General features: G+C 32.3%; 1 protein-coding gene and 1 long non-coding RNA gene across 2 annotated transcripts in view; both read right to left on the bottom strand.

Annotated features, from left to right (window-relative positions):
• The window catches only part of LOC108905818 (RING finger protein nhl-1), a 99,014-nt gene extending 80,860 nt beyond the window's left edge, over nucleotides 1–18,154 (bottom strand). Inside the window, exon 1 of the mRNA XM_018708845.1 lies at nucleotides 18,049–18,154. The gene's annotated coding sequence lies outside the window, so the exon portion shown is untranslated. The remainder of the gene's footprint in view (nucleotides 1–18,048) is intronic.
• A 7,955-nt stretch (nucleotides 18,155–26,109) lies between these two features.
• LOC111691593 lies at nucleotides 26,110–27,081 on the bottom strand. The gene is made up of 2 exons (XR_002762992.1): nucleotides 26,794–27,081; nucleotides 26,110–26,203 (listed from the first exon to the last, which is right to left on the bottom strand). It is a non-coding gene; the product is annotated as an uncharacterized LOC111691593 (long non-coding RNA).
• Between the last annotated feature and the right edge of the window lie 223 nt (nucleotides 27,082–27,304).

Here is a 27,304-nt window from a genome sequence, read left to right on the forward strand (position 1 = left end):
GAGCTTGTCGAACTGATGAACTAGTCAATTTAACTGTAGATGATATTGAGGATGTAGGCTCTTCCTTGATTGTAAAAATTCCAAACACTAAGACAAAGATTCCACGAACCTTTGTGGTTACCGATGTGGGAAATATGCTTGAATTGTTTCGAAAATACCTGTCCCTTCGTCCTCCCCACGTCAAGCATAAGCGCCTTTTTTTGTACTACAAAGCAGGAAAATGTAGTTCGCAGCCAGTTGGCAAGAATACCATGGGAAAAATTCCGAGTGTAGTAGCTTCGTATTTAAAATTACCTGATGCTGCATGTTATACTGGTCACTGCTTACGAAGATCTTCAGCGACATTACTGGCAGATGCTGGTGTGGATATCACGACAATAAAGCGTCATGCTGGTTGGAAATCAACGACAGTCGCTGAGGGTTATGTCGAGAACTCCATTGAAAATAAGACCCAAACTGCTAATCAGGTTTTAGTAGGTACCATTACTAGCGCAATCACACAAACCGTAAATGTAAGCGAAAGTAATATTCCTTCTAATATTAATTTTGAAAATTGTACAAATGTAACATTTAATTTAAATGTCAATAAATAATTTCAATGTTATCTTTTTTTGCATGAAAAACGTTCTCCATAATGTAAACTCCCTTGGGAGCATTATACTCCCTTGGGAATAATCGACTACTTCTGTTTTAATTTTGATGTCATAGAAACTGATTTCTACTCCCGACCGTGGAAAAAATCGTTTTTTAAAAGTGTTCTACGTCCTATACAAAGCGAAATATGGTTAGTGGAAGGGCACTTGTTTTGAGAGGGAATACTCGAATCGATGTATTCAACGTCAAATAACGGAAAAAGGATTAATTTTACGTGTATAACGCTCCAGGAGTTTTTTGTAGTACTCAAAAAGATCTTCAAAATGATCTTTAAAAGTTGATTAGAGCAAAATTGAAGGAGTTATCATCAAAAACAGATGGGTGGCTCATATTTTTTAAGGAAAAATGAGCAGTAAACGCTGTACCATTTCCATCAGAATTAAAATTAGTCGTAGACCCATTACAATTAGTTTTGTTTTATTGTTTTTCAAACGATCCTGAAGTTAGACCGGTTTAGAATGCGTATTTTTAGAATAATGTACTGTAAAAGTTGAAAACGTATCTATTTTTCATTATTCAAAAAAAAATTGCCTTATTTATATAACAACTCTGAAACTATGAAAGATACGTAAAAAATGATAGACAACAAATGTAGCTTTTTTTTCAACAAATATTTTGCTTTTTTTATTCCTATAGCATAAAAAATAAAGAAGATATCGCCACTTGAAGTATCCATTTTAGTGAAAAAATGACCTGTCTCGAGCCCTTCGATCCTTTCTTAAAAAACGAACGACTTAAAAGGTTTTATGTGCAAACGATCTTACAGCTCTTGAAATTATGTTTAAAATGCATTTTTGTAGGATACTATAGCTTCAAAATTAACCGAGTTATGGTAAAAAAACAATGATATATTTTCGGAACAAAATAACCTTTCTCATTTTTATATATTATATATTATATTATACAAATAAAATAAGTAAATTATTTATATGCAGTGTAGCAATTTTTTTATGATTGATTATATTTAACAATCGATTATAATAAAAATATTTTACATTAATATTGGTAAAAGGGTAGTTTATAAGAGTTGAAAATGGCAAATGTTCAATATTCTTTCATAAACAATATAAAGGAATTTTTATTTTAAATTATTGCACAATTATAGCATTCCAAGATTTAAAACGTAATTTTTTATCATTTTTCTAGCACAGGGGTGATTTATAAGGGTTGAAAAGTGTTATGAGATACAAATTCTTTCATAAACAATGAGGGAATTTTTATTTTAAATAATTGCACCGTTAAAGCATTCCAAGCTTTTATAAAGTAATTTTTTATCATTTTTGTCAATACAGGGGTGGTTCTTAGGCGTTGAAAGGGAAAAATTCTTTTATTAGCTATATGGTAACTTTTATTTTAAATAATTGCACGATTTAATAATTCCAAATCTAAAATAGTAATTTTTTATTATTATTTTTTTGCATAGGGGTAGTTTTTAAGGGTTAAATAAAGGGTCGAAAAGATCAAATATATCATAAAACATGTTCGAGAACATGGAACATTATTTAATCTTTGTGCTTGAACAAGATTTTTAGCAATAAAATGCTTAAAACTTAATTTTTTCAATTTTTTTCACTTAGGGGTAGTTTTTACCCCTAAAAAACAAAAAGCTTCAGTCGGGCCTATGTCACTTTTGAACTTCAGCCTAAGATGAGCCTTATTCTAAATTTTCATGCAAATCCATGCAGTTTCAAAGAATTCGGAGGTTACAGCTGATTTTCAGCTTCAATGACTGTACTAAATAGCGCGCATCTAATTTTTATATATTTAATATACGGTGTATCCTCAGAAGGGGTACTTCACTCTTGTAAACTTTTTATTGTTGATTTTTCGAGAAAAACAAAATGTTAAATTTTCCCTAAGAAATGCGGACTCTGTACAAGACAATCCAAATATGTCACTCAGGAAAAGCACGGAAAACAGATATGACAAAATCTAGTCGTTTGGACTTTTGTTTAACAATGGACGAGAAACTGATTGAAAATAGATTCTTCCACCACAATATTTTATTTATTGAGGAATCAACATTCACAACTAATGGCGTGGTTTCCTCTCAAAATTGCAGATACTGGGCTAAAGATAATCCAAATTATCAATTGATTATAAATTTTAAAAAACAAATGTCTGATGTGGCATAATGTATCATAAAATAATTGGTCATTACTTTTTGGAAGAAAATCTTAATCAAAATTCGTACTTGGAAATTCTCAATAATTTTGTTTTGGCGAACTAGACAGCGAAAATTTAGAGTTCAGAAGAAAACAAATATTTCAACAAGATTGATGCCCTGAACATTCATAATTTCAGTAATGAGAAACTAGCTTGGCGTTCACTTTCGGAAAAAGTGGATCAGACGCTATGGATCAATACCTTGACCTACACGAGCACCCGACTTATCCCCATTAAATTATTTCTTACAGGGATACCTAAAGCAAAAAGTGTATTCAAACGATTTTGACGATAACATTGATTTACTTAAGCAAAAAATTCCAGGAAGTTGTGGCCACTATACACGAAGAAATTATTTGGTCTGTGTACAAGGAATTTAGAAAAAGATTAGAAAAATGTGTATTACTTGGAGATTTACAAGTTGAACAGGACTTACTTCGTTGTTGTTGTTAATTCCAGTTCTAATTTGTAATTTTTTTAATTAGAACTTTTATTCGGTTTGCAGGCTAGAGTGGCAGTTGTAAATGATAGAACAATTTCTGGGCCGATTGCCACGTCGTTGGTAGTGGGTTTCTTAACGTTTCGAGATATATCACTCTTTTCAAAAACTCGAAAACTTTCAGAGTTACTTCGAGGAAGTAAACGTCAAGAAACCTAAACGGATGACGTGGCAACCAACCCGGAAATTGTTCGACCAAGCTATTTTTATATTTTATTAAATTTGAAGTAACAGTTTAGGTACTTATTTTTTACAGTTTCTGTCTGTTTTAAGTAAGATAGTTGAAAATCACGTCTTCTTATTTAGAAAATGTGATGACTTATTTTTTTACTAAACCTCGTATTTCTTGAGTTCTGAAACAATTTCGTTAACTACAGTTTTTAACGAAAACAAAAATTAAAGGCACTTTGCTTAGGTAAAATTTCACATTTTGAAATTTTTTGAACTCCCTGTATGTAAGCAAAACTTTTGGTCAAGAATAACTTTTTCTCGAAAAATCAACAATAAAAAAGTGTGCGGTACCCCATTTAGGAACACAGTGTAGGTATAAAGTGTGTTACAAATTGGTAGGTCAGGTCAGTATTAAATCAGTATTTTATACAAGGTCTCCCATAAAGGATGTTACAAACCAAACTGTCTGGTGATAATAGGTACATCGCAAAATATCACAAAACTTCTAGTAAACCTAAGCGTTAAAACTTTTGGAAAAAGAAAACATTGGAATTTTCAGGGACTAGACAGATCAAAGAAGCGCATATGTATTATACCTACGAATATTCTTTATTCTTTCCATCTCAAAGGCATGATGAGTTTCAATATATAAATTTTTCAGAAAACCCTCTCTAAGTTAATAATCCAGTAAGCAAAGGTTTTTTCCAGAAAAAAAAATGTAGAAGTTTTTTTCTCACCGGTTCTATGTTTTTTTGGGGTGTTAAATCCGAATCCGAACTTTTTAAGCGGAAAGTCAAGAAATGCCATTTTTTTTCAACACGATCTAACAACATTATGGATTGTCCAGACTTTAGAGTTATTATACGTATTTGTAGCAAATTTTGTCTACTTTAATTTGGTATATCATAGTTATACTCAAAAAACGCTTAGTGTTCGAATTATAGTTAAAAAACTGAAAAAAGTGCCGTAAGTTTTTTGCAATTTTCCTTGTGAAGCCGATGCCTGGCGAGGTGGCAAACCTCAGATTCGGATTCAGCACCTCAAAAAACATAGAACAGGTGAGAAAAAAACTTTTACATTTTTTTCTTGGAAACGCCGTTTCTGAATCTTGGATGACAGAACTATAATGCTAAATTAGCATTTGTCACATTTTTTTAAAAGTAAATATGCTTACTTATTATTTTGTTTTTACGTTTTAAAGTATCGTGGTTTTATTTATATACAACTAGCAACCCGCCCCGGCTTCGCACGGGCAAATATAAAATAGCCTATGTTACTCCGAGGAGATGTAGCTTTCTGTAAAATTGGTTGAATAGTTTTTGAGTTAAATCGTAACAAACAAAAAATCAATCATCTTTCATCTAATGCGACCCTAATATTAATTTTAAAATAATTCACGATATATCTATATACCTAAAGACAACAAACGAACTCAAAACTAAAAATGCAAAACCTTTAAATTTAAAACAATATAAGAGTAGGTAAATACCAACAATGTGAAAACAAAACGAATTAAATTAAAGTACCTATGTTCAGGACTATCATTTTAAATAATAAGTAAGTAGTTAGGTATCTAACTACCTAAAGAAAACAAACACGAAACAAAAATGCGACTATGAAGTTTTAAATGATTCACAATAAGAAAAAAACAAACAAATTATTAAAACCCAATGAAATAAAAGTATGTTTGCAAGTATCTATGTATGTTCCGACTACCTAAAGACAACAAATACAAAACAAAAATGTGACCTTAAAATATCGAACGCAATTATAACTTTCCAACAACACCCAGAAAGAAAACACAGTCGTCAGTCGTCACCTCCATTCGCTCCAAGTCAGTTTATTAAAGGATCACGCGCGCGTTATCGTTCGGCTTATTAGCTAAACAGTAGGCAAGACGGTGCGGGGGGAGGGTCGGCGATCGCATCAAGCGAAGCGAGGCGCTTGAATTTTATTCTCGCGTCCGTAATTTTTTTGCGATTACTCCTAAGATATTCATTTAAATTATATGGTGTAAAAGAGTAAAATAATGTGCATGAAATGCTTAAAGCCTCTAACTTATTTAAAATGATAAGGATTAATACCGTATTTGTGTAAATAGCTTTTACATTACCGCTTTATAATTGCCAATTTTTTAAAGTATTAAAATGGATATAGGTAGTATGTTATCTTTAACATATAGACATATGCCATCGCGGACTTTTCTGTAGGCATATATAAGATACACAATTCCACCATACATTGATACACTACATAAACTTTCGGACCCCCCCGGCTCGGACGCGAGGCGCGGGGTCACGGGGCGCCCGCGCGGCCCGGTCGAATCACGGCGACACGAAATTAATTTCGTTGCGCATTATTTTGATTTTGCTATATCTCCTAAGGTATTCATTTAATTTGCATGGTGTAAAGGGAAAAAATAATCTTCATGAAATGCTCAAGCCAACTAACGTATTTAAAATGATAAGGATTAATACCGTATTTGTGTAAATAGCTTTCCAATTACCGCTTTATAATTGCCCATTTTTTAAAGTATTAAAATGGATATAGTATGTTATCCTTAACAGATAGACATATGCCATCGCGGACTTTTCTGTAGACCTATATAAGATACATTACCATACATTATTTTGTTATACCTCAAAGGGTTTAGTCAGCGTTTTCGTTGAAAGCTCTCAGACGGCTTATTTTTTCCGACACCTCCAACAAATATCGTTAATGTATATAAAAACTTAACAAATTATATACTATAACCTTCCTCGAGAACCACTCTATCCATTGGTGAAAACAGCATGAAATCGATGCAGTAGTTTTTGAGTTTATCGCGAACAGACAGACAGACGCGGCGGAGGACTTTGTATTATAATATGAGTGATATGTTTTCTAACAATAATTGTTTGTAAATAGTCTGAATGTTTGTATCTCTTCTTCTAGTCCTGAAGATGACTTAAAATTAAATTGAATCGTCGCTTAGACAAAGAAATTCAATTCATATACCGACAAATAAACTAATGATTATATTTATTTTGGTATAATTAAAAGGAAGATCGTACATTTAATGCCCCATTGAAAATTTCTTGTTCCGCCCATCGAGATAGTCTAAAATATTTCCAATACAGAGCGTACTTCGTACTACACATTATGTTTTAAAGGATTCCATTCCTACATCCGTTTCCTTTGTGAGACTTTTGATAACTTTTTAATAATTTGGAACACCGCTTACAGCTGACAACAATACCTTTCATTGTTGCTTCTGCACTTCCCGTATTTCCCATTAGACGAATGTTTCGGAAATACAAATGGAACATCTGCGGCAAAGAGACTCTTCTATTTGGTGCCCTGCGGATATGTTTTTAAATTCTGCTATAGCGGCGCGAACTTATCAATTGCAGCGGTAGTTTGTTGTGTTGTACGTTCCGAATATCAAGACTCCCACCTATGCTTCCCGCGGGCTGAAAAATCCGTTAACGAAACTGCAAAAAGCCGCCGCTGCAAGATATATTGCGCCCCTTACTGAATGGAAAATGAACTTCGGACTATCTAAATTCTCTCCGTACGGCACGGTGCGGATCTGTTACATTTATTAAGTAGGTATCAGCCATCGTCAGACGTAGCAAGGAAGTTGTGGTGTTGTTTTTATCTATTTTCTTTAATAAATAACCCCTTAGACCAAAAGTCAAAGACTTGATTTGAGAAATTTAGCTTTGCCTAAACACACAAAAACTCTGCTTTTTGCCTTTCGTTATGAAACTGACTTAGAGTTAGATATTTGCTTTGCTTGCAAAAAAAATGGTCAGATAAAATCCCCGTATACAAAATTTGGCGCGAATCTGTTATTTTTTGAAAATTTGGTCGGCCATCTTGGATCCGCCATCTTGAATTTTGCAAAATTAACCTCGGATCCGTGATTAGCGACCCCGAAAACTCCCGTCTACCAAATTTGGCGCAAATCTATTATTTTTTGAAAATTCGTGATATCTGACCTTTTTTTTGAGGTTAGAAAAAGAACCATCAATTCTGATCGCGGATTCTCGTTAGGCGGGGTCTTAACCATATAAATGAACATTTGAAAATAGAAAAAAATATCTGTATTTTTCCTAGCACTTTTTCGTGAATTTTTGCTACTTTTGATCTGTTTTTTGACGTTAGGAATTTCCTGTGATGTGATAACTCAATTCTGACACCGGACTCGTGATCAGCAAAGGCATCGTGAGGCAAAAATTACTACGGATAACATATGTCATGAAAATGTATATATAATTCAAAATTAAAAGAATTATCTGCGCGAATTGATAAAGACTGTATTTCCGGGAAATTCTTAGGTGAACACCCAAACAAACGAGAATAATGTCACAACTTACCACTGGTTTCAATTTTCTGCAATTTGGGGGTTAACAACGATTTCTCTTCAAAAATAACGATAACAACAATAAAACACCACACCACCAGGTCTTCTAGGTTTTTTGATCTTCGTTTTGCGCAGTTGCGACAAAATAATTCGTTTGGGTGGTATATCCGCGCAAATTAAAGTTATAGCAAACGAAAAAGGATTAAAGTAATAATGCTACAAGTTACAACTATTTTCCTACTATAGTCTGTTTGGAAATGAAAGAGAGTAATAAAACTCCGAGATAAGAACCAGCTTGGGCGTGGTAATATTTCGTTTCAGGTAATTATCGGGTAACACTAATGCTAACAGGTAATGGGTGTACATTAGTATATTTTACTGGATACATCATAGGGCAGGAGCCAGTGTATTGTGACAGATCAATCCAGTCTTAGAGTTGAATATACGAAGACGTGTTAGTGCAGTAGAGTAAAATTCGACTTGTGTTTAGTGACTATTATGCCAGTTGATATAATATTGTTTGGGTAAAATGTCGAACTTATCAGATTACGTACCTGCTAAACGCGTGAAAAGATGTCCGTTGTCTCAGAATGAGAAGATTATTATATTAAATGTATTTAATGCATTGAAACACCAAAATCCTACCAACAGTGTTGACGACATCGTGGAAAAGTGGGAACTCGATAATTTAATTGACGTTACTGTGGAACCTATCGTTATCAATCTAGGAGACGAAGATAATTCATCAGAATATTCAGAGGATGAATTTTAATATACCTACTTTTTTATTTTCTTTATTGTACATTTATACAACACTACATTTACTCACCATAATTTGAATTTTCAAAATACATATATTTTTGTGTGGAATAAAAGTCTATTCATTAAATTTAAATAAATATTTTGATAATAATATTGAATAATTTTATTTGAATTACTAAAAACCCTCTTAACCCGGTTATGATGCTTAAAGTAGCCTCATGTTTTGAAATGCTGTTTTTATATTGTTTACTTATAAGAGAAATGGACCGAGAAATTGAAGCGGCATAGACAAAGACGGATTGTCGGGGATTAAATTTTAGCTACCTGCTACAATTTAGTACAACCCGGTCACACAAAGTTTTTTTAAAAGTACACCTCATCTATGCCGATAATACATAATATAAAAATATTGAATAGAAGCACCAGTACTACATTTATTTACGATTTGCATACATAATAAGCTTTTATTACTCTCTTTCATTTCTAAACAGACTATAACTAAACTAATAATTTAAAACTAATATCCTAAACAGTACGGACAACTTTTTTTTGTGTGTGTCAGTGAATCATCCAAAATAAAAAATGAGTATTGCTGGTATTCACTGCTAGATGAAATATGCACCCTATAGACATAGACTATAAAGAACATTATCTATGGGATTAGATAGCTTTTGTAAACATAGATTTCTGATACCGAAAAACGCTGTTTGGTATTTGTTGAGATTTGTTAGAACAAATTTTCTGAATTCGTTAGAAATATTTTGTGATTCTCTGTATTATCTCTTGTCGTTTAAAATATAGAAACGGAAAAGGATAATACATTTTTAAAAATAATAATAACAATAAACAATATTTTTTTAAACAATGACCTTTTTGGATGTTTTAATTAAAAAGAATAATGACAGATATAAAACAAAGGTGCAATGGAAGCCTAGAATTCTAAAAAGTATTTTTTTTCTAAAAAGTATTTTTAAAAATGAAATAGATGTTTTAGAAACGTTGATTGTCATATGCAAAGATTGGAAATGTTAGGGCGGCTATTTGCATAATAGTATGAAACAAAAATGGATAATGTCTATTTTTCTACACTAAATGCGTCACATGGAACTTACCATAAAATGTATAGGTATAGTACGTGATAATATCAGCAAAAGTTAATAAAACAATAATTTCTAACTGATCTGAAGCTTCTCATCGATCAATTTATTCTATATCTAGCTAGCGGCATCCAAATGTCTACCCTATCGGCCTGGCGCGGCGTGACAGATTTTTTGTTGAGAGACGTTGGCCGGGTATTTCATTGTTGTTTGTACGTGTGTGAGTTAGTTTAACGCTTTGCTTGCTAGAGTGTATGGCACACGTTTTTTTGGCAGTCAGCAGCATTGTGTATAGTTAGCATAGAATGGCACACGGCTTGATCATAGATCTTTCTTCTACTACAACACCTATTAGCATAGTATATATTACTACTGTTTACTTATGTTTACTTATGTAGTGTTCATTACCTAAATGAAAATAAATATCTATTTTCTCAGTGTAATTATTATAAAAGCAAATAGCTGAGGCATTTTCGTTACATCGTATTGTTATCATCATACTGAATTAAATTTAACAATTATCAAATTTTCAGCGTGATACCGTGGTAGCTTGTTTTTCAAAGTTTCAAACTAAAACCGACTATAAAATATGTTCGTTTTCCTGCGTGTTTATTTGAAGAATTCGTCTGTAAATGAGATAATCGGAACCGTAATAAAAACTTACGAGAAATGAATGTGCTTTGTTTATGTAATACTCCAATCATTCACCTGAAACGTTGCCAAGAATTCGCTATATTAAAATCTCTAGGCCTGCTTCTAAATAAATTGTGATTAAATATGGCATCATATTCTACAGTGAAGAGCGAGATGGCGTGAGTGTTAGATGATTCTTTGAAATTCCGGCGTAATTTGCAAGCCATTTTTATTTTCGTCGCATTGGTGACATGTGGCTATAGTCTGTTTAGAAATGAAAGAGAGTAACAAAAGCTTATTATGTATGCAAATCGTAAATAAATGTAGTACTGGTGCTTATATTCAATATTTTTATGTTATGTATTTTCGGTGTAGATGAGGTGTACTTTTAAAAAAACTTGTGCGATCGGATTGTACTAAATTGTAGCAGGTAGCTAAAATTTAATCCCCGACAATCCGTCTTTGTCTATGTCGCTTCAATTTCTCGGTCCATTTCTCTTATAAGTAAACAATATAAAAACAGCATTTCAAAACATGAGGCTACTTTAAGCATCATAACCGGGTTAAGAGGGTTTTTAGTAATTCAAATAAAATTATTCAATATTATTATCAAAATATTTATTTAAATTTAATGAATAGACTTTTATTCCACACAAAAATATATGTATTTTGAAAATTCAAATTATGGTGAGTAAATGTAGTGTTGTATAAATGTACAATAAAGAAAATAAAAAAGTAGGTATATTAAAATTCATCCTCTGAATATTCTGATGAATTATCTTCGTCTCCTAGATTGATAACGATAGGTTCCACAGTAACGTCAATTAAATTATCGAGTTCCCACATTTTCTCCTCTTCTTTTTGTACATGATGTATACATCTTTGCCAGTTATCTGCAGTTACTCGTTCCAAGGAATTTTTTAACAAAATTTTCACGTCACTTAATTTAAACGTCGTATTATTTCGCGCTACATCTCCTTTTACCTGCGCCCAGACTAATTCGATTGGGTTAAGTTCACAGTGATAAGGTGGTAACCGTAGTACCGTTATTTGGCGATTTGTTGCCATTTCATCGATAACATATTTTTTCTGATCTTTATTAAGATTGACAAGTGTCAAAAGTTCCTTTTTCACCATATTTGTTTCAAAAGAAATGTTTTTTCCGGATAACCATTGAATTATATCGGCTTTCCTCCAAGCAGTCGTAGGCGTCCGCTCGGTCTGCCGTGAATGGTAACTGGCATTATCCATGACAATTACAGACCCCGGAGGAATAAGATCCAACATCTGTGTAAAATACTCTTCGAAAACATCTGCGTTCATGTCTTCGTGATAGTCACCTGTATTTTTAGATTCAAATAAAAGTAAACCGCCATCTACAAAACCACTGGCACTACCTATATGTGTCACTATTAATCTTCGCCCTTTACCTGAAGGTGCCTTGAACCCTGTTGAAAGTCCATCCAAAAATGCTTGTCGAAAACTTTTTACATTTTTATCTTGCCATACTTTTGTTACAGTATATCCCTCGTTGACCCAAGTTTCGTCTAGATAATAAATATTCCTCCCTTCGTCACGGAATTTTCTAATTGATCTTAAGTAGGATCTTCGCCAACAAATAATTTCATCTTTATCGATAAGAACTGACTTCCTGTTCTGCTTTTCCCAGCAAAAATTCAACTCTCGTAAGACGGCCCATAATTTGCTTCTACTGATTTTTGGCAAATCGTTGTCCTCTGAAAGTTCACTTAAAATTTTGTTTAGCGTTGGTATTTCTTTTTTAAAATAAAATGAGTGTACTTTTCTGCGAATGACATTTTTGAAGAAATCATCTATAACGACTTTTGACCTCCCTGTAGATGATTTTGGGGGATTTACAGTATCTTGTTCATATTTTGTTTCCTTTAAAAGTCTGTAGATAGTCGATTTTCCAATCCCTGTCATTACCCGATAATTACCTGAAACGAAATATTACCACGCCCATGGCCGGTTCTTATCTCGGGGTTTTATTACTCTCTTTCATTTCCAAACAGACTATAGTATAATGTTTAAAATATTGACAGAGAAGATCCACTTTATAGAGGGTGCGCTAGCGAATGGGATATACATACCTTCAAGGGTGGAAATACATTTTGATCAAGTTATTTTAGTACACTTTTGTTACCTTAAAGAATTAGAAGTGTTAATAGGGTCAAAATAAAAACTTTTTATTCCTGCAGTTTTTTCTCAAAAATGTCTTTAATTTTACAATATCGGTATAGGCACCCGGATTTTTGTTTGCTATGTTTTTTCTTTCATTAGGTTTACGTCTGTGTATTTTAATTTCAAAATCTTCACTATTTTAACAAAAAAAAAATCGGGATTTCTACTGATTTTGAACTATTTTTAAATTTGTAACAGCCTATATACTTTCTCATTGTGAGCTATTTTTAATTAGGCAAAATCAAATTTATAAATTCAACATCTTGCCTGATACTTTTGACGAAAGTATTTATTACTATTTATTTAAAATAGTTACATATTTTACGTTCCATAAAAAAAGTGTTACCAAATTATGGTACCAAACTGAATTATCTTATACAAAACGACATAATTAAAATTAAAAAGTGTTCAACTTTTAAAAGATTTTGATCGACTTAAAAATGATGATTCAGGTTAAGAAACATCCCGGAAAACTCTAGAAACTGATAAACTTTCCAAACTTGCTCTGAAAAATTACCGCGTTGAAGGGAAATCCGTCTATTTGAATTAAGACTTACTTTGAAACCTGTTAATCAGCGAAAAAGGCATTCACGAGAGGAACGACTAAAAGAAATATTTCACCTCCTAGGTGGCTTAAAATGTATATTTTCCGGAGGCTATTTACGGGAACAAAATTATTTATAGACGTTGTAGTAAGGAAAAAGTTTTTCAGTCCTTCCCACGGAGTTCAGGTTACTTTAAAAAAAAGTTAAAAGCTCCAAACCCCCTAACAAATACTTTGCGGAAAATATCTGGAGGCGGAATATTTTTTTCATTTATTTTGTAACTTGAATAAGTCATTTTTTACTTAAAATAATTGTTTTTCTTTGTAAATTCTGATATTTTCCTTTTGTTTAATTATTCTCAGCTTTTATACGCGTGAGCGCAAATGGCTCCATCTGTCGTATCGTTCCCGCGTACAATGTATTTCCTTGTCGTGACGATACGACGAAGAACAGCTGGGTCGTTTGTCGGTTGTCGCACCTATGACACACTGATGAGGACTAATAAGTCCGAAACCGGTCTGTGCCTGGTGGGTTAAACTGACTGACAAACGATCCTAGCTGTTGCACTAGGTGTTGCGAGTATATAGCTCTCGGAGTAGTTGTTTCTCGCAACACTGACAATTCATTCTCAGCTTTTATTTCGTGTTGTTAAGGATATTTATACTCTCCCGTTCTCCAAAGCAAAATTAGGTAGCAATATTTTTTATATGAACTTGTTATAAATAGAATAATTAATATTATGTTTGAAATTCCAGTACTTAATTAAAATTGCGGGTTCTCGTGCTTCTATACAGGGTGGTCCGAATTTTATGCAGGAAACTTCGAGGGTAGATAGATCTCTTTAAAATAATAGGTGTTTGCCTTCTAAACATAGGTCTAGAACGGCCTCGTTTTAGAGATACAGGGTGTTACAGTTGTTAAAAAAAAATGATTTTTTGTTTATATCTCCGGAATCTATTAACCGATCTCAATAAAATTTGGTACAAATAATATATGACAGTAGGCCTTACATTCCCTAAAATACGAGCTCTAGAGGTTCAACCAGTGGTGTACAACTGGACAGGATCACCACTTTTTTTATAAAAAAAACCTACGCCACTGTATTTTTTACAACATATTGTAACGGATTTATATTCTAATGCACTAAATACGTAAAAAAGGTAACTTGAATTTTTTCCCTAAGATTTGCCGTTCTCAAGTTATTTATACCAATACAGTCTTCTTGTGGCAGACATTTCAAACCATAATATTACAAGAATATTTATGTTTATGCTTAAAAATAATAATTCAAATAGATGGTTTTCTAGAGAGTTTATAAATTATTGCGAATTTGGATGGTAGTAAGAAGAAAGGTACACAAACTTTATTGCGAGCCACACTTTCACAGAAAATTCGTCTTGAAAAGATCTTGTTCGAATTTCATGAGGATTGAACGTAGCTTCATCGATCCAAAGTATTTTTAGTAAGAATTCTGGATTATGTTGAGACTTTAACAACCACTGATAAAAATTCAGGCGTCTCTCTGCATCTTCCGGAAGTAAATTTTGTACAGGTTGTAAATGGTACGGATTTCTACCATCTTTATGTAGAACTTTTCAAATCGATTTACTCATCCCGAGTTGCCGAGACGTTTTTTAATCCAAAAAGATGAAAGCGACGAGTGTAATTTTGTTGAAGTGCTTACAAATTGCACTTACTTTTAAGCATAAACATAAATACTATTGTAATATTATGGTTAGAAGTATCTGCCACAAGGGGATTGTATTGGTATGAATAACTTGAGAACGGTGAAATTTGGGAAAAAAATTCAAGTTACCTATTTTACGTATTTTGTGCATTAGAATATAAATCCGTTACAATAATTTGTAAAAAGACAGTGGCGTAGGTTTTTTTTTTATAAAAAAAGGGGTGATCCTGTCCAGTTGTACACCACTGGTTGAACCTTTAGAGCTAATATTTTAAGGAATACAAGGCCTACTGTCATACATTATCTGTACTAAATTTTATTGAGACCGGTTTATAGATTCCGGAGATATAAATAAAAAATCATTTTTTTTAACAACTTCAACACCCTGTATCTCTAAAACGAGGCCGTTCCATACCTATGTTTATAAGGCAAACAGCTATTATTTTAAAGAGATCTATCTGCCCTTGAAGTTTCCTGCATAAAATTCGGACCACCCTGTATACCTAGTAATTAATCGTTTATTTATAGTCCTTACTCCTAAATAATATCGAAATTTTAGGTTACTTAAACTGTGCCTTATTGAGAAATATTATAGAAATATAATTTAAAAATAGTGCATTTAGTTAAAATCTTTGAAGAGTCGGTTGTGAAATTATCTTTTTTTTTTCATGAAATAATACAAGCATTCTTCATTGACCTACACACTGCCAAGTTTATCATGCATGGTTATTTGAAAGTATGCATTTTGGCAACTGCAGTTTGAATAGTACTTTATTTAAAGACGATATTGTCGTACAAGTAAGATTCATAGGAAATATATAGCTTTGTATTGTTCATTACTTTTTCAGTTATTTTGGTAGATGGCGATATATCATGTTACAAATTTTTAAGCGATTGTCAAATATTTTCAGTCGGTTTAGCAAATGAAATTCAAAACTTGAGAATTGTTAAACTACGAAATTTTGCAAGTTATTTCGATTTCCAAAAAGATTCTTGGGGCTAAAATGATGATTTAGGTAAACAAATATCTTTAAAAATTTTTGTTGGATTTAAAAGAAATTCGGTATGCTCATACTAGAGTGCAGATGGTAGTTCCTGACATAGTGACCCAGAAATAGAAAAAAAATACACTAAGTGACCTTACAAGTTCAGTTATTATTGTATTATAAAGATAAGAGTTCCCTCAAGTTTTCTTATTTCAGTGGATTGGGCTTAACTCAGATTTTTCCCGTTCTTCAAATTACCATCAGTTTTGAATTTCTGTGATTATTCATTTTCGAGGAGCTTTGCAAATTAGATGAATCTGGTAACTGTTCTTAATTTGTAGAATGAAGAACACCTTGATTTTTAAATTTGTGAGCAAATTTGGCAATTATCGTGGTCATTTAACAAAACAAAACATTTATTTTCATTATCCTAAGTACTTAAGAAGAAAAATAATATCAGTGCGGTATCTATTACCTAAAAATAATAATATTTTTCATTTCCAAACTTATATAAAAACTTAAAAGGTGCACCAATTCAAATGTAGGACAATTTGTGACTTACTAAGAATTTAGGTTAAGTTTAATTTTACTCATATACAGTGTCCCGTTTTTCAGGTTGACACCTCTGAAAATGTGAGAAAGCAAGCCATTTTTTTACAAATAGTACCCTGAAAGGAGGTTATATTCTACTAATCATTTTATTGCTGGGACAAAATCCTGGCCTACTACGATTTTTTAAAATAGTTGTTTTTCGAGTATTTCAAGTAGTATTAAACATTTTTTTATCAAAAAGATAATATGACCAGGCTATTCAACACCCATGAAAATACCCAAATTTGAACGACAAATGTCTATTGAGTGTTTTTTATGTGGTGCCAAACTTTAAAAAATCGGACAACTAAAAATTATAATAAGCAAGTCAAAGATTGCCATGAAAGTGATAACAAATACCAATCGGGCAAAAAAAATACAGGCACTATACATTTAAAACTTTTAATTATATTAAATAATTATTATTAATTAATTATAAAAATAATAACTTAGAAAAAATATAATGAATTATAAATACTATGTTGTTAAACAAAAAAATTGCAAAACGATAATCTAAATGAAATAGTTTTCTCCACCATACCTTCCAGTCGAACACAATTTTCCAATCCTCTTCTTAAATTTAAAAATTATTTACATAGCTGTTGTGGAGTAATCTCTGCACAAGCTTGTCTTATGCAATTTATTAAGTCATCCAAATTCCTTTCTATAAACTTTTTGTTTCATAAAACCACAAAAGTCCATAGTTCGAGAAAACTAAAATTTAATTTACTTAGTGTTTTGCAATTTTTTGTTTAACTAGTTAATGTTTATACTTCATTATCTACATTTTTTGTACGTTAATTATTATTATTTTTATTGTGGCCTCAATTAAAAGTGTTAAATTTATTGTGTCTGTATTTTTTCTTTGTCCGATTGGTACTTGTTTTCACTTTCTTGGCAATCTTTGACCTGCTTATTATAATTTTTAGTTCTGATTTTTCGAAGTTTGGCACCACATAAAAAACACTCAATAGACATTTGTTGTTCAAATTTGGTATATGCGTATTTTGATGGGTGTTGAATAGCCTGGTAATATTATCTTTTTGATAAAAATGACCCTTTTAAAAAATCGTAGTAGGCCAGGCTTTTGTGACATCAATAAAATGATTAGTAGAATATTTGTAAAAAAATTGGCTTGCGGAAAGTTCACAGCCTTCTCACATTTCCAGAGGTGTTAACCTGAAAAACGGGACACAAAGTATGTGTTGACCTTCGGATCATTTTTAAATATTATTCCAAATTTTGAAGGATACATCAGCTTGTAAATCTATTTGTAAAGTTGTTTTTTAAATATGTAAAGTAGGGAGAATTCTGATATCCTTTTCTTCAAATCATCTTCATTTTTTTGTATGTAAATATTTTACAGACTAATAGAAAATTCATCGAAATGCTGAAGTCACAGATAAACTAAACCACGTGCAAAATTAAGTTAGTATTCCAAGATGGCATTCAATATCAACAAAGTTTTATTGTAAAAGTTATAAATCAGTACAAACCCAGATTTTGAAGCAATTATTTCACAATCGAATGAGTAAATTAGACAAATAAACAGTGATGCAGTGTTTTCTATTTAGTATTATATCCTAAATAAATTAATTGTGTCAATTAGAACCAAATCAGGGTAATATTATATCATATGAGGCTAGCCATTAGTTACCATAAATGAAAAAAAAAAACAGTGTGGCACGTTTAGAAAATTCGACTCACAATTTCCGTATTCCACTGTATGTCAAAGATGTCACTTTTGGCGGGTATGGTGATTTTGAGGTATTTCACTAAAATTTCTACTACCGGCCCTGTCGTTGTGTTGGCCGGTCGGCACTTGGTGGACTGCAGGTGATTTCTACCAGACTCCTGTCTCGTGGTCCACTTGCCAAGTCTACCTAAATAGATTCGGGATGACTGTTGGAAAAATTTTACGTTCTCTCAAGCGCTATCTTTACACACGTTTCGACGTTATGACATTTATTCGGGACGGGAAGCAAAAAATTTTAAGTAAGAGCTGCCCGAGACGCAGTTATGCAATGTAATGGATGTTTTTAAATTGTGTACTTTTCTGTAGATAGGAGACAGTGTCGCCGGTCGAGTGAATTTTGAATCCGGTCCAAATCGAATATCTTTTGCTTTAAAAATACCGTACTGAACATGCCCCTGAAATGTAAGCCTTATCAATAGTGGTGTCTGAATCATTATACTCCAAACGCGTTTTTCTAATGTCCTTTTATTTTTTTGTAACGGACTACATCACGTGCACTGACGGAAGATGCACTCATTTCCCACCAGGGTAGGGTCGAAGACACATTTTTCTCCAGAGAGCACAATGCATTTTTTTCTCAAAACCTTAAAGCGAATTTTGCTGATACGAAAGTACCCATCTTTGTAAATCTAAACTGTTTTGTGCAGTGCTATAGAAGTACAATTTTTAATTTAAATTTGACAGCCGTTAATACAATTTTTCTTAATTATACAGGGTCGGAAAGTCCCCATGGTCCATCGGCCGTTACGTGAGAGCGATAAAGGAAGTCATAGAAATCCGTGCGAAAGAGAAAGAAAGATAAATAAGAAGTGGATCTTATTTGTGGAAGGGCGAAATGGGCGGTGACTATTAGACGCCTTAATTATAGCCATCTTTCTCTATCGCACGGATTTCTATGACTTTCTTTATCGCTCTCACGTAACGGCCGATGAACCATGGGGACTTTCCGACCCTGTATATGTGTCTGACGTTTACCTTATATTGAAGGAAGATATTTTCTATTTAATTCATATCATAAGTGGTTTTACACCACTTTATATTCTCTTTAAATTTTAATTTAAATATCATTGTATTGTAACAAAAGCCGGGACGCGTTGTAATTTATTTGTTAGTTCTCGGAACGGATGGGCCAAAAAGTAAGATATTTCAGTCAACACAAATTATCGAAAGTTAAGAGTTTCAAGTAGGTAGCGTCGTCCTTCGGAGAAATTTAACCGTATTTTTAAAAGTTCACTTAGAGTCGGGGCCATGTCACCAGTTATCTGTTGCGTCTGGGAGGCGCCAGCGTAGAAACCCATATTTTTAATAATGCGCGAAATCACGAGAAGAGCGTAGAGGTTCCAAAGTAGAATTAAATCAAATTGTTAAATTGATAGTAATTGGAAAGGAAAGGAACAGATTAAGTAGCTGGTTTTTTTACGGATTTTCCAAGCTATAAGAGTAGATTAAATGAGATTGACTAATCCGTCCCGTATTTGCTACACGGAGTCGCTAGAGGAAGGTTAGGGTTACTTTAATTAAATAATAAACTGTCAATCAATAACAATGTTATCATGACATTCCTACCTGTCACTGTCACGACCTACCATATAATATTGTCCATTGGCCTCACACGATCTAATCAGTGAGATTTAGTTAAAATACCTATAAGCATTTTGGACCGTATCAATGTCCAATATGTCAAAATATATTACAACTAAATCTAAATCCTTACGTAATTGGAAAAAGGCAGAAATGCCTGAAAGAGGTCTAACAATCACAAAATATGTCTTCTTTATTTCTTAATAAAAACCCTTCATTTCGTTTTTTAATATTATCTCGCTTATTGTTAAAGATGGACCAAACAAACCCAATATGACTATACTAGACAGAACAAAAATTAAAAAAAAATTAACAAAATTTACATCCGCGGCCATTTTGTTTGGACTTCATTTATTTTTCTACCATCATTATCGAAAACTTCATAAAAAATCGTTCAACTTATGCATTTCACTTTTTTTTTATAACTCTTAAAACAAAAAATTTAAAGGGGGGATCAAAATACTATAGTGAGTCACTCTGAATGTTACAGATACGTACCTACCTAAGTATAGGTAACAATTTAACTACCCGTTTATTTAACCATATATTAATCGAGACTCAATATATTATTGTTTTTAATAATTGTAATCAAACCACTGCATTTAAACATAATTTACATCAAAATAACCGGATTATAGGACACTCGTCCAGCACTATACGCCATACGCCACGCCACGAGATGACTTAATGGGGACGATGGGAATAAACAAATAACGCACGACAACCATAGAATGGGGTGGAATCACTCAATAATGAAGACATTTACTTCGATTTAGCTACAAATGTACCAAATACAAGTTTTTCTGTAGAATTTATTTGACGGGTATCTATATTTTAGTGGAAGTACTCAGTTTTAGTTCAAAGTTTTGATTATTATTTTGTTGAATAGATTTCTTTAAGAGTTAGTTAGACTTTAAATTTTTGCAAAAAGATTTCGATAATGTTGTCAGTGAAGTAATGCAAAATGTAGGCGATTCCGTAAACAAATTGAGGTCACAAAGTTGAAATTCCAAAAAAGCATGTCATAGTTTATAAATTTGCTAAGTTTTCAAAATACAACTTTCCATATAACATCCTTTTTCGTCATGTACTTGCTGAACAATATTCTGTGTGTCCATATCCAAATTTAATATTTTTGTTTGTTTTGGTATCATCGATATTTCATGTTTTCAAATTATAGTTACGGATTTTGGCAGTGCATTTGTTTTTTTTTTGTTGGAAAATGATGTCATTTTCTGTGATTTCACTTCTATATAAATATTTAAGCTGCTTTCCAGTTTTGTTGGTAAATCATTAGAGATTTTCTAAGAAAACTTTTTTTAGACAAAGTGTTCTCTTTATGCGACCTTTTATTCAATAAAAATTATCCACTTTGAACATACGAGATGTCTTTTTGTAGCTTTAAAGTATTTATCTGAGCAAAATATACATAATATGTCTGATGTAGTAGTCTATAAGGTAAACTGTATGAAGTTATTTTGAGATTATCTCCGTTTTTATGTTACACTGTATTTATTAATAACACAATTTTTAAATATTTTTAGAGTGACGGAAAATTTAAAAACATATTTATATATATTTAAAAGTGACATGGTAGTTCTTTAATAAGCATGCTGATATATCAGTAGGTATGTTAGGTCGTGTGCAATATTTTAATGTATGAATTTATTATTTGTTAACTATAATTAGACAACAGTACGCAAGTTTGCTAAAAAAAAATGGATTCTATAAATTAGTAATTAACTCTAATCCTCTAATTTATACTTAATTATTATAGCTAACTGTATTTTTTACATTTATATAATTACTTCATTATTAAAAAATAAATTTCGTAAGAAACCTATCAAATAAAGTCAACTTTATTAGAATAATATCTTAATAAAAAAAACATTTTTAAAAATAAATTTTTTATACATATTTAGTTTATTTAATTCCTAATTGATTTCTAGTAGTCATTTTTGGTTGCTCATTCTCACATGAACATGAATAAATCCTGAAATTTTGCCAGTTTGAGGGAATACTTGCGCTTGTTTTCATATCTGAATTTGTGACAAAATTATATGACGAAAACTGCCCCATCAGCTTAAGATTGACGCCCATTCCTTCACCCACGTCTCGGATATTTTAGATTCGTGAGTAAATACAAAGAAATTATTGTTTTCCCCCAGTATTTAAACGAAGATTGCGCAGAATTAATCGAAATAAGATTAAATGAATGCAAACGAAACTCCTACATTAGCCCACTTATAAGAGCAATTATAAATGTTTATTAGCTAACTCTGTTTCTGTCTTTAATTACGCAATATTAAATGGAAATTGAGGAAACATAAATTAAATTTAATGACAGTTTTGTCTCCAAATGGATTTTCAATCAAATAAAAATACTTTAAAATACCGTGAGAATTTTAGATAGGTACTAAAATATAACTATGACTAAATTCTGCCATAGATTCCTGCCAATTTTGATATTTTTAGAATCAGTTTTTGTTGTTTATTTTTTCTCCTTACTCATCTCTGTTTATTCATATACGAAATTAGATCATCAAAGGCTTTTTAGTAAAATATGAGTAGTAAAAGCAAAAGTGTTTATTTTGTATTACTTATTTTGAATTCCAATGAAGCCAGTAGAAAAAGAAAAGACGAGGAAAATAAATTAGTTTTAAGTAAATGTAGATACTTTTAAAAATAATACAAGAAAAATCAAATTATGCAACATGTTATAGCTATGTAAATTTGATGCCAAAAGATGTAATTTTAGGTTTATATGTTTGACATTAATACTTACTAAAATTTTGATAATCATGCATTAGTAAATTTTATGTGACTGGATAAATACGCTATAAAAAAATCACTCAATTTTACTCAATAATGTATCAATTTCTGTCCACACCCGATTGAATGAGTACAACTAAAATTTTATGAGTGAAACTATTGCAACAGAAGTGAGTGAATTTTACTCAAGTCCGAGTTTCTGCTGTCAAGTGAGTGACTTTTGATTCTATACTGAGTATGTAAAACCAATTAAGAGTTGACTTTTTCTTTAATATGATTTAAATGTAACTATTACTGAGTAATTTAGTACTATGAAAATCTCCAAGGGGGGCGGCGACCCAGAGCTCCCCCCGCGCCAGCCGCTTCCATTTCGTTATATTTCATAAAGTACTAATTTCATAAACTACTACAGTGGTTTCTAGGTATAGGTAACAATTTAACTATACGTTTATTTATACCAAATATTAATCGAGACTCAATATATTATTGTTTTTAGTTATTGTAATCAAACTACTGCATTTAAACATAATTTTCACCAAAATAACCCGATTAACGGCTACTTGTCCAGCTCTACACGCCATAGACCACGCCATAAGATGACCTAATGGGGACGATGGGAATAGACAAAGACAACGCACGACAACCTTAGAATGTGGTTAATAATGAGGACATTTACTCCGTTTTAGGTACAAGTGCACCAAATACGAGCTTAGATGAAGAATTTATTTAACAGGTACGTATATTTGAGTGAAAGTACTCAGTTTTAGTTCAAATATCACAAATGAGTAAAATTATCAAAATGCTCAATATTGAGTTAATATATACTCAATAATTTCACTCAATGTATTTACTTCGTGTTGCTTTCACTCACACCGACTTTTTTACAGTGTAGAAAATCTGTACTTGATCACGACACCTGATGGCAGAAAAGAATTTTTTTTTAGATTCTTCTTATTGGATAGAGCCTCTGTATATTTCTATTCTGATCTCAAAGCGTGTTTGTTCGCGCTTTGGTAGTAAATGCATTAATGAATATAAACGTGTGAATGAAAATTGTGTGATTTATTTTTAAGTCACCTGTAGGAGATATTTTCCGCACGTGGAAACACTCATCGCGTTGTGTTAACTAAAATAATTTTAGTAGTGAGCAATTTTAGTATTTTCACCAGAAATACCTCGGTTCGTATTTATTTACCTTCTGCTTTGTTGTTAGTTGATATTTTGGATTTCCCACGAGTTTGGGAAATATTATCATAGGTAGAATATCAGAAACAAAGGCATGTAATCTTATATCTCATAGATTTCAAGGACCTACAAGAAACAGTCATGGCCTTAATGTCATTTTTATCAATCTGAGTCTTGTAAATATACGTACTGATTCATTAAATGTAAAGTAAACTGTGTAGTTCCGCAAGGTTCGATTTTGGGTCCTCTACATTATTTAATGTATGTAAATGATCTACCAACAATTTTTGACATGCTCTTATTGCAATCATTAGCACACGCCTGGCTTTTTATCTTCGCAGTTTAAATGATAAGTCCTGAAAATGACAAATTTTTTGTGCTCGTCCTAAAATTTTAAATAACTTCGTCCTAAGCCAAATCGAAAAGCCCTGTTTAACGTCAAAGTGTGAAAAAACATCGTGTTCACTTTATCAGGCTGGCAGCGTACGAGTATATATACCCAGATAAAGAGACTTGTAACTTAGTTACAGTTTCGAATTCAATAGCAACTCCGCCTGGGCTAAACCTATTACTCGAACTCAACGGATTAACATTCAATATTTAGCCATCCGTCGCGTTAGCGTCTCGGTTTTCAGCTGCATGTGCATCCCCGACCGTCTTCGCCAACCCCGGCACGTCTTCCCAACCCCCGGCTGGATCAGGTTCGGCGCGTTAGCGAGCTCCAATTCGATTCATTAATGCCGAAGGGCAACTTAATATGTTGGTAATTCAGGCGGTAAATTTGGCGAAAGTTTGATTAGACAACATTATATCAATTATTACAGTTTGCGCAGGCAGACAACGGGATACCCTCGTCAAGCGGGCGAAGCGACGGTTTGGACACGCTTTTGATATATCACTCAGGTTCTCGTATACCTCCCGCCAGTTACGGTTGAAGTTGCAGAATACCGCGTTTGAGGTATCACAGCGACGTTTCGTTTTTAATTGCTGCTGTATCTTCGTTCTCAATACGGGGACAGATCTGGAACATACACGTAGTAGTCCAGACGGTATCTGTTTCATATTTGGGTGAATCGTATATCCACGGAGATTTTTGGATTTTTGGCTTTAAAATGTCACTAGAAATGAAAATTTTTCTATACGCATAAAAAAAACCGTGGGCTTAACTTTTGGCGGCACAATATGTCAAAAAAAAAATCGAAAAATGTTGTATTTTTCTTCCTATTTAATTATGTATCTTTTCAAGACTTGATTTCCCACACAGCACAGTGACATTCGTAGGATGTACTGAGGATAACTTTTCAGGATATATAGGATATCCTCGGATAGGTACACGATCACCTCAGGATGTACCAGGGATATCCAAATGGAAACTCACCGGCTTTGCGTGTGACGTCCTGAGGACATCCGCCTGGCTATATACAGGACATTGTCAGGTTATCAGTGGATCAAATGAGGACAACCTAGGCTTTACTGTTGATGTCCTCAGGACATCAGCCGGGCTATTATCAGGTTATCAGTGGATCAAATGAGGACAACGTAGGCTTTACTGTTGATGTCCTCAGGACATTAGCTGGGCTATATACAGCACATTTTTAGTACTTATTGGGCTAATAAAAAAAATTACAGGGTGGTATTAAATATTTCTATAGATCAAATACGTACCTAATTTCCAAAACATTTGCTTGCCATTTCCACTCCATCTAATATTTTTTATTAAAAAAAAATATTGACAAAAAAATGAAAAGGGAAATCTGATCATTTATCTATTCGGTTATAATACGAGATTTGATTTCTTTGAATACCACTGGAATAAAAATTAACAATACAATATTTTGGATCTGTCGATTAGATTCGTCATAAATACGTAAAGGGTAGTTTTAAAATTCTCTTTTCATGAGATTTAAAGACATTTTACATTTTTCTGCAAGAAGTATTCCATCGTTGATACACGTATGTATTTTTTAAACATTTTACTCACCCACTTACTAAAATCTGACGAGAAAATTCTGTAACATAGCCACCGGCAGATATTTTTCTGTTTAAGACAACAACTACTACAGACAAGACTACATACAAGTTTTCAGAAACATCTCCAAATTATTTAGATATACACATCAACGGTTCATATTATTCATAAAACTGGTTTGAGGCATTTTTTTAAACTGGAACAAATAAGACCTAAAGTACTTCATGAGAATAAAATATAAACTTTAATAGCACTTATTTTTAAACTGAGTTCTTGAATAAAAAAATAAAATTGAACTGAATTTTTTTATTCATTGCACATTATAAATATAAACTTAAAAAGCAAATTTCACATGTACTTATATATATATATTCAACTCTTTCTATGATACATATAACCAACTTTTTTATTACAGAATATAAACAAAGTTATATACACAACTAAGTTATTATTTGTATTATATGTATAACTATTCCTTATGTGCTGTTGATCTGGTCTCTTTTTATAGTCTCTCATTTGCATGCCGCGACATGTTTTAATGCCCTCCCCATTATCTTTTTCTGGGCAATTTTTTGTGCAATGTGCTTGTGAAATTCCAGCTGTAAATTTGTAGAAAAAGTATGTTAATAATACATTTACATTGTAGACGAGTGACAAAACAAAAATTTTCATTAAATACATTTAACGAGACTATTCTAATTTCATGAACTATGGATTATAATCTGTTGATATTAAATTTAATTCTAATATTCTAATAGATAATACGTAATTCTGCCTACGATTTATAATGTAATCCTTATAACTCACAATGTTGGTACAAATATTACAGACAGAGAACTATAATAAATTAATTAAATTTATGGGATACAATCCTTTGTCAGAACACCTATATACAACACATTCAAAACTAAAAATTATAGATTTGAACATATTATGTAGATTTGGTGATACCACTTATACACATCTATTACAAATAGTGATAAAAACTATTCTAATTTTTGAATGGTATTAGGCTCTATATAAAAAATATTTGAAAACATGTTTTTTTAATGCGTTCTTTAGGCATTATATAATTATTGCATGATACAAACAGTAAGAACAAAATTAGTTAATACTATATACGATTCTAACCTATATGTTTATTCTATGATATTAATACCTTAATACCAAAGGTAATTTAAATACTTACTTCTGCCAGCAGGTGGTTGATGCACGTCACTTAACTATTTTAACAAGCTTTAAATTTCATTTTCCACTTTTCAAATTAATAAAAACGTCATTGAGTCACGCACTTATAAAACAAAGAAACACAGAAAATGGCGAGATACGGGTCATGTCGTCAATATGTCATACTGCGCATGCACCATGCACTGTGCAAAGCCAAGAACCATCCCAGGATGGGATCACTCTAGAATTTGCCTAGGATATCCCAAAATTGGAGATTATTCGGCTTTTAATATCTTCATAGGATATTTCCAGGACATCCCGTTTGGATTTACCTGGGATATCCCCAACTAGGATATTGATAGGATCTACTTGTCTTATTTAAATATCATCAGGATATCCTGAGGAGTGAGATCCCCGATTAGGATATATAGGACTAAATGAGGATATCCCAGGGACGTCATGTGCTGTGTGGGTTTAAGCGAAACTTGAAGGGGAAAAATATGTTTGTAATTAAATTTTACAAAATATGACTA

The sequence above is a fragment of the Anoplophora glabripennis genome, unplaced genomic scaffold (genome assembly GCF_000390285.2).
Source record: "Anoplophora glabripennis isolate ALB-LARVAE unplaced genomic scaffold, Agla_2.0 scaffold164, whole genome shotgun sequence".
In the NCBI taxonomy this organism is placed as follows: Eukaryota; Metazoa; Arthropoda; class Insecta; order Coleoptera; family Cerambycidae; genus Anoplophora; species Anoplophora glabripennis.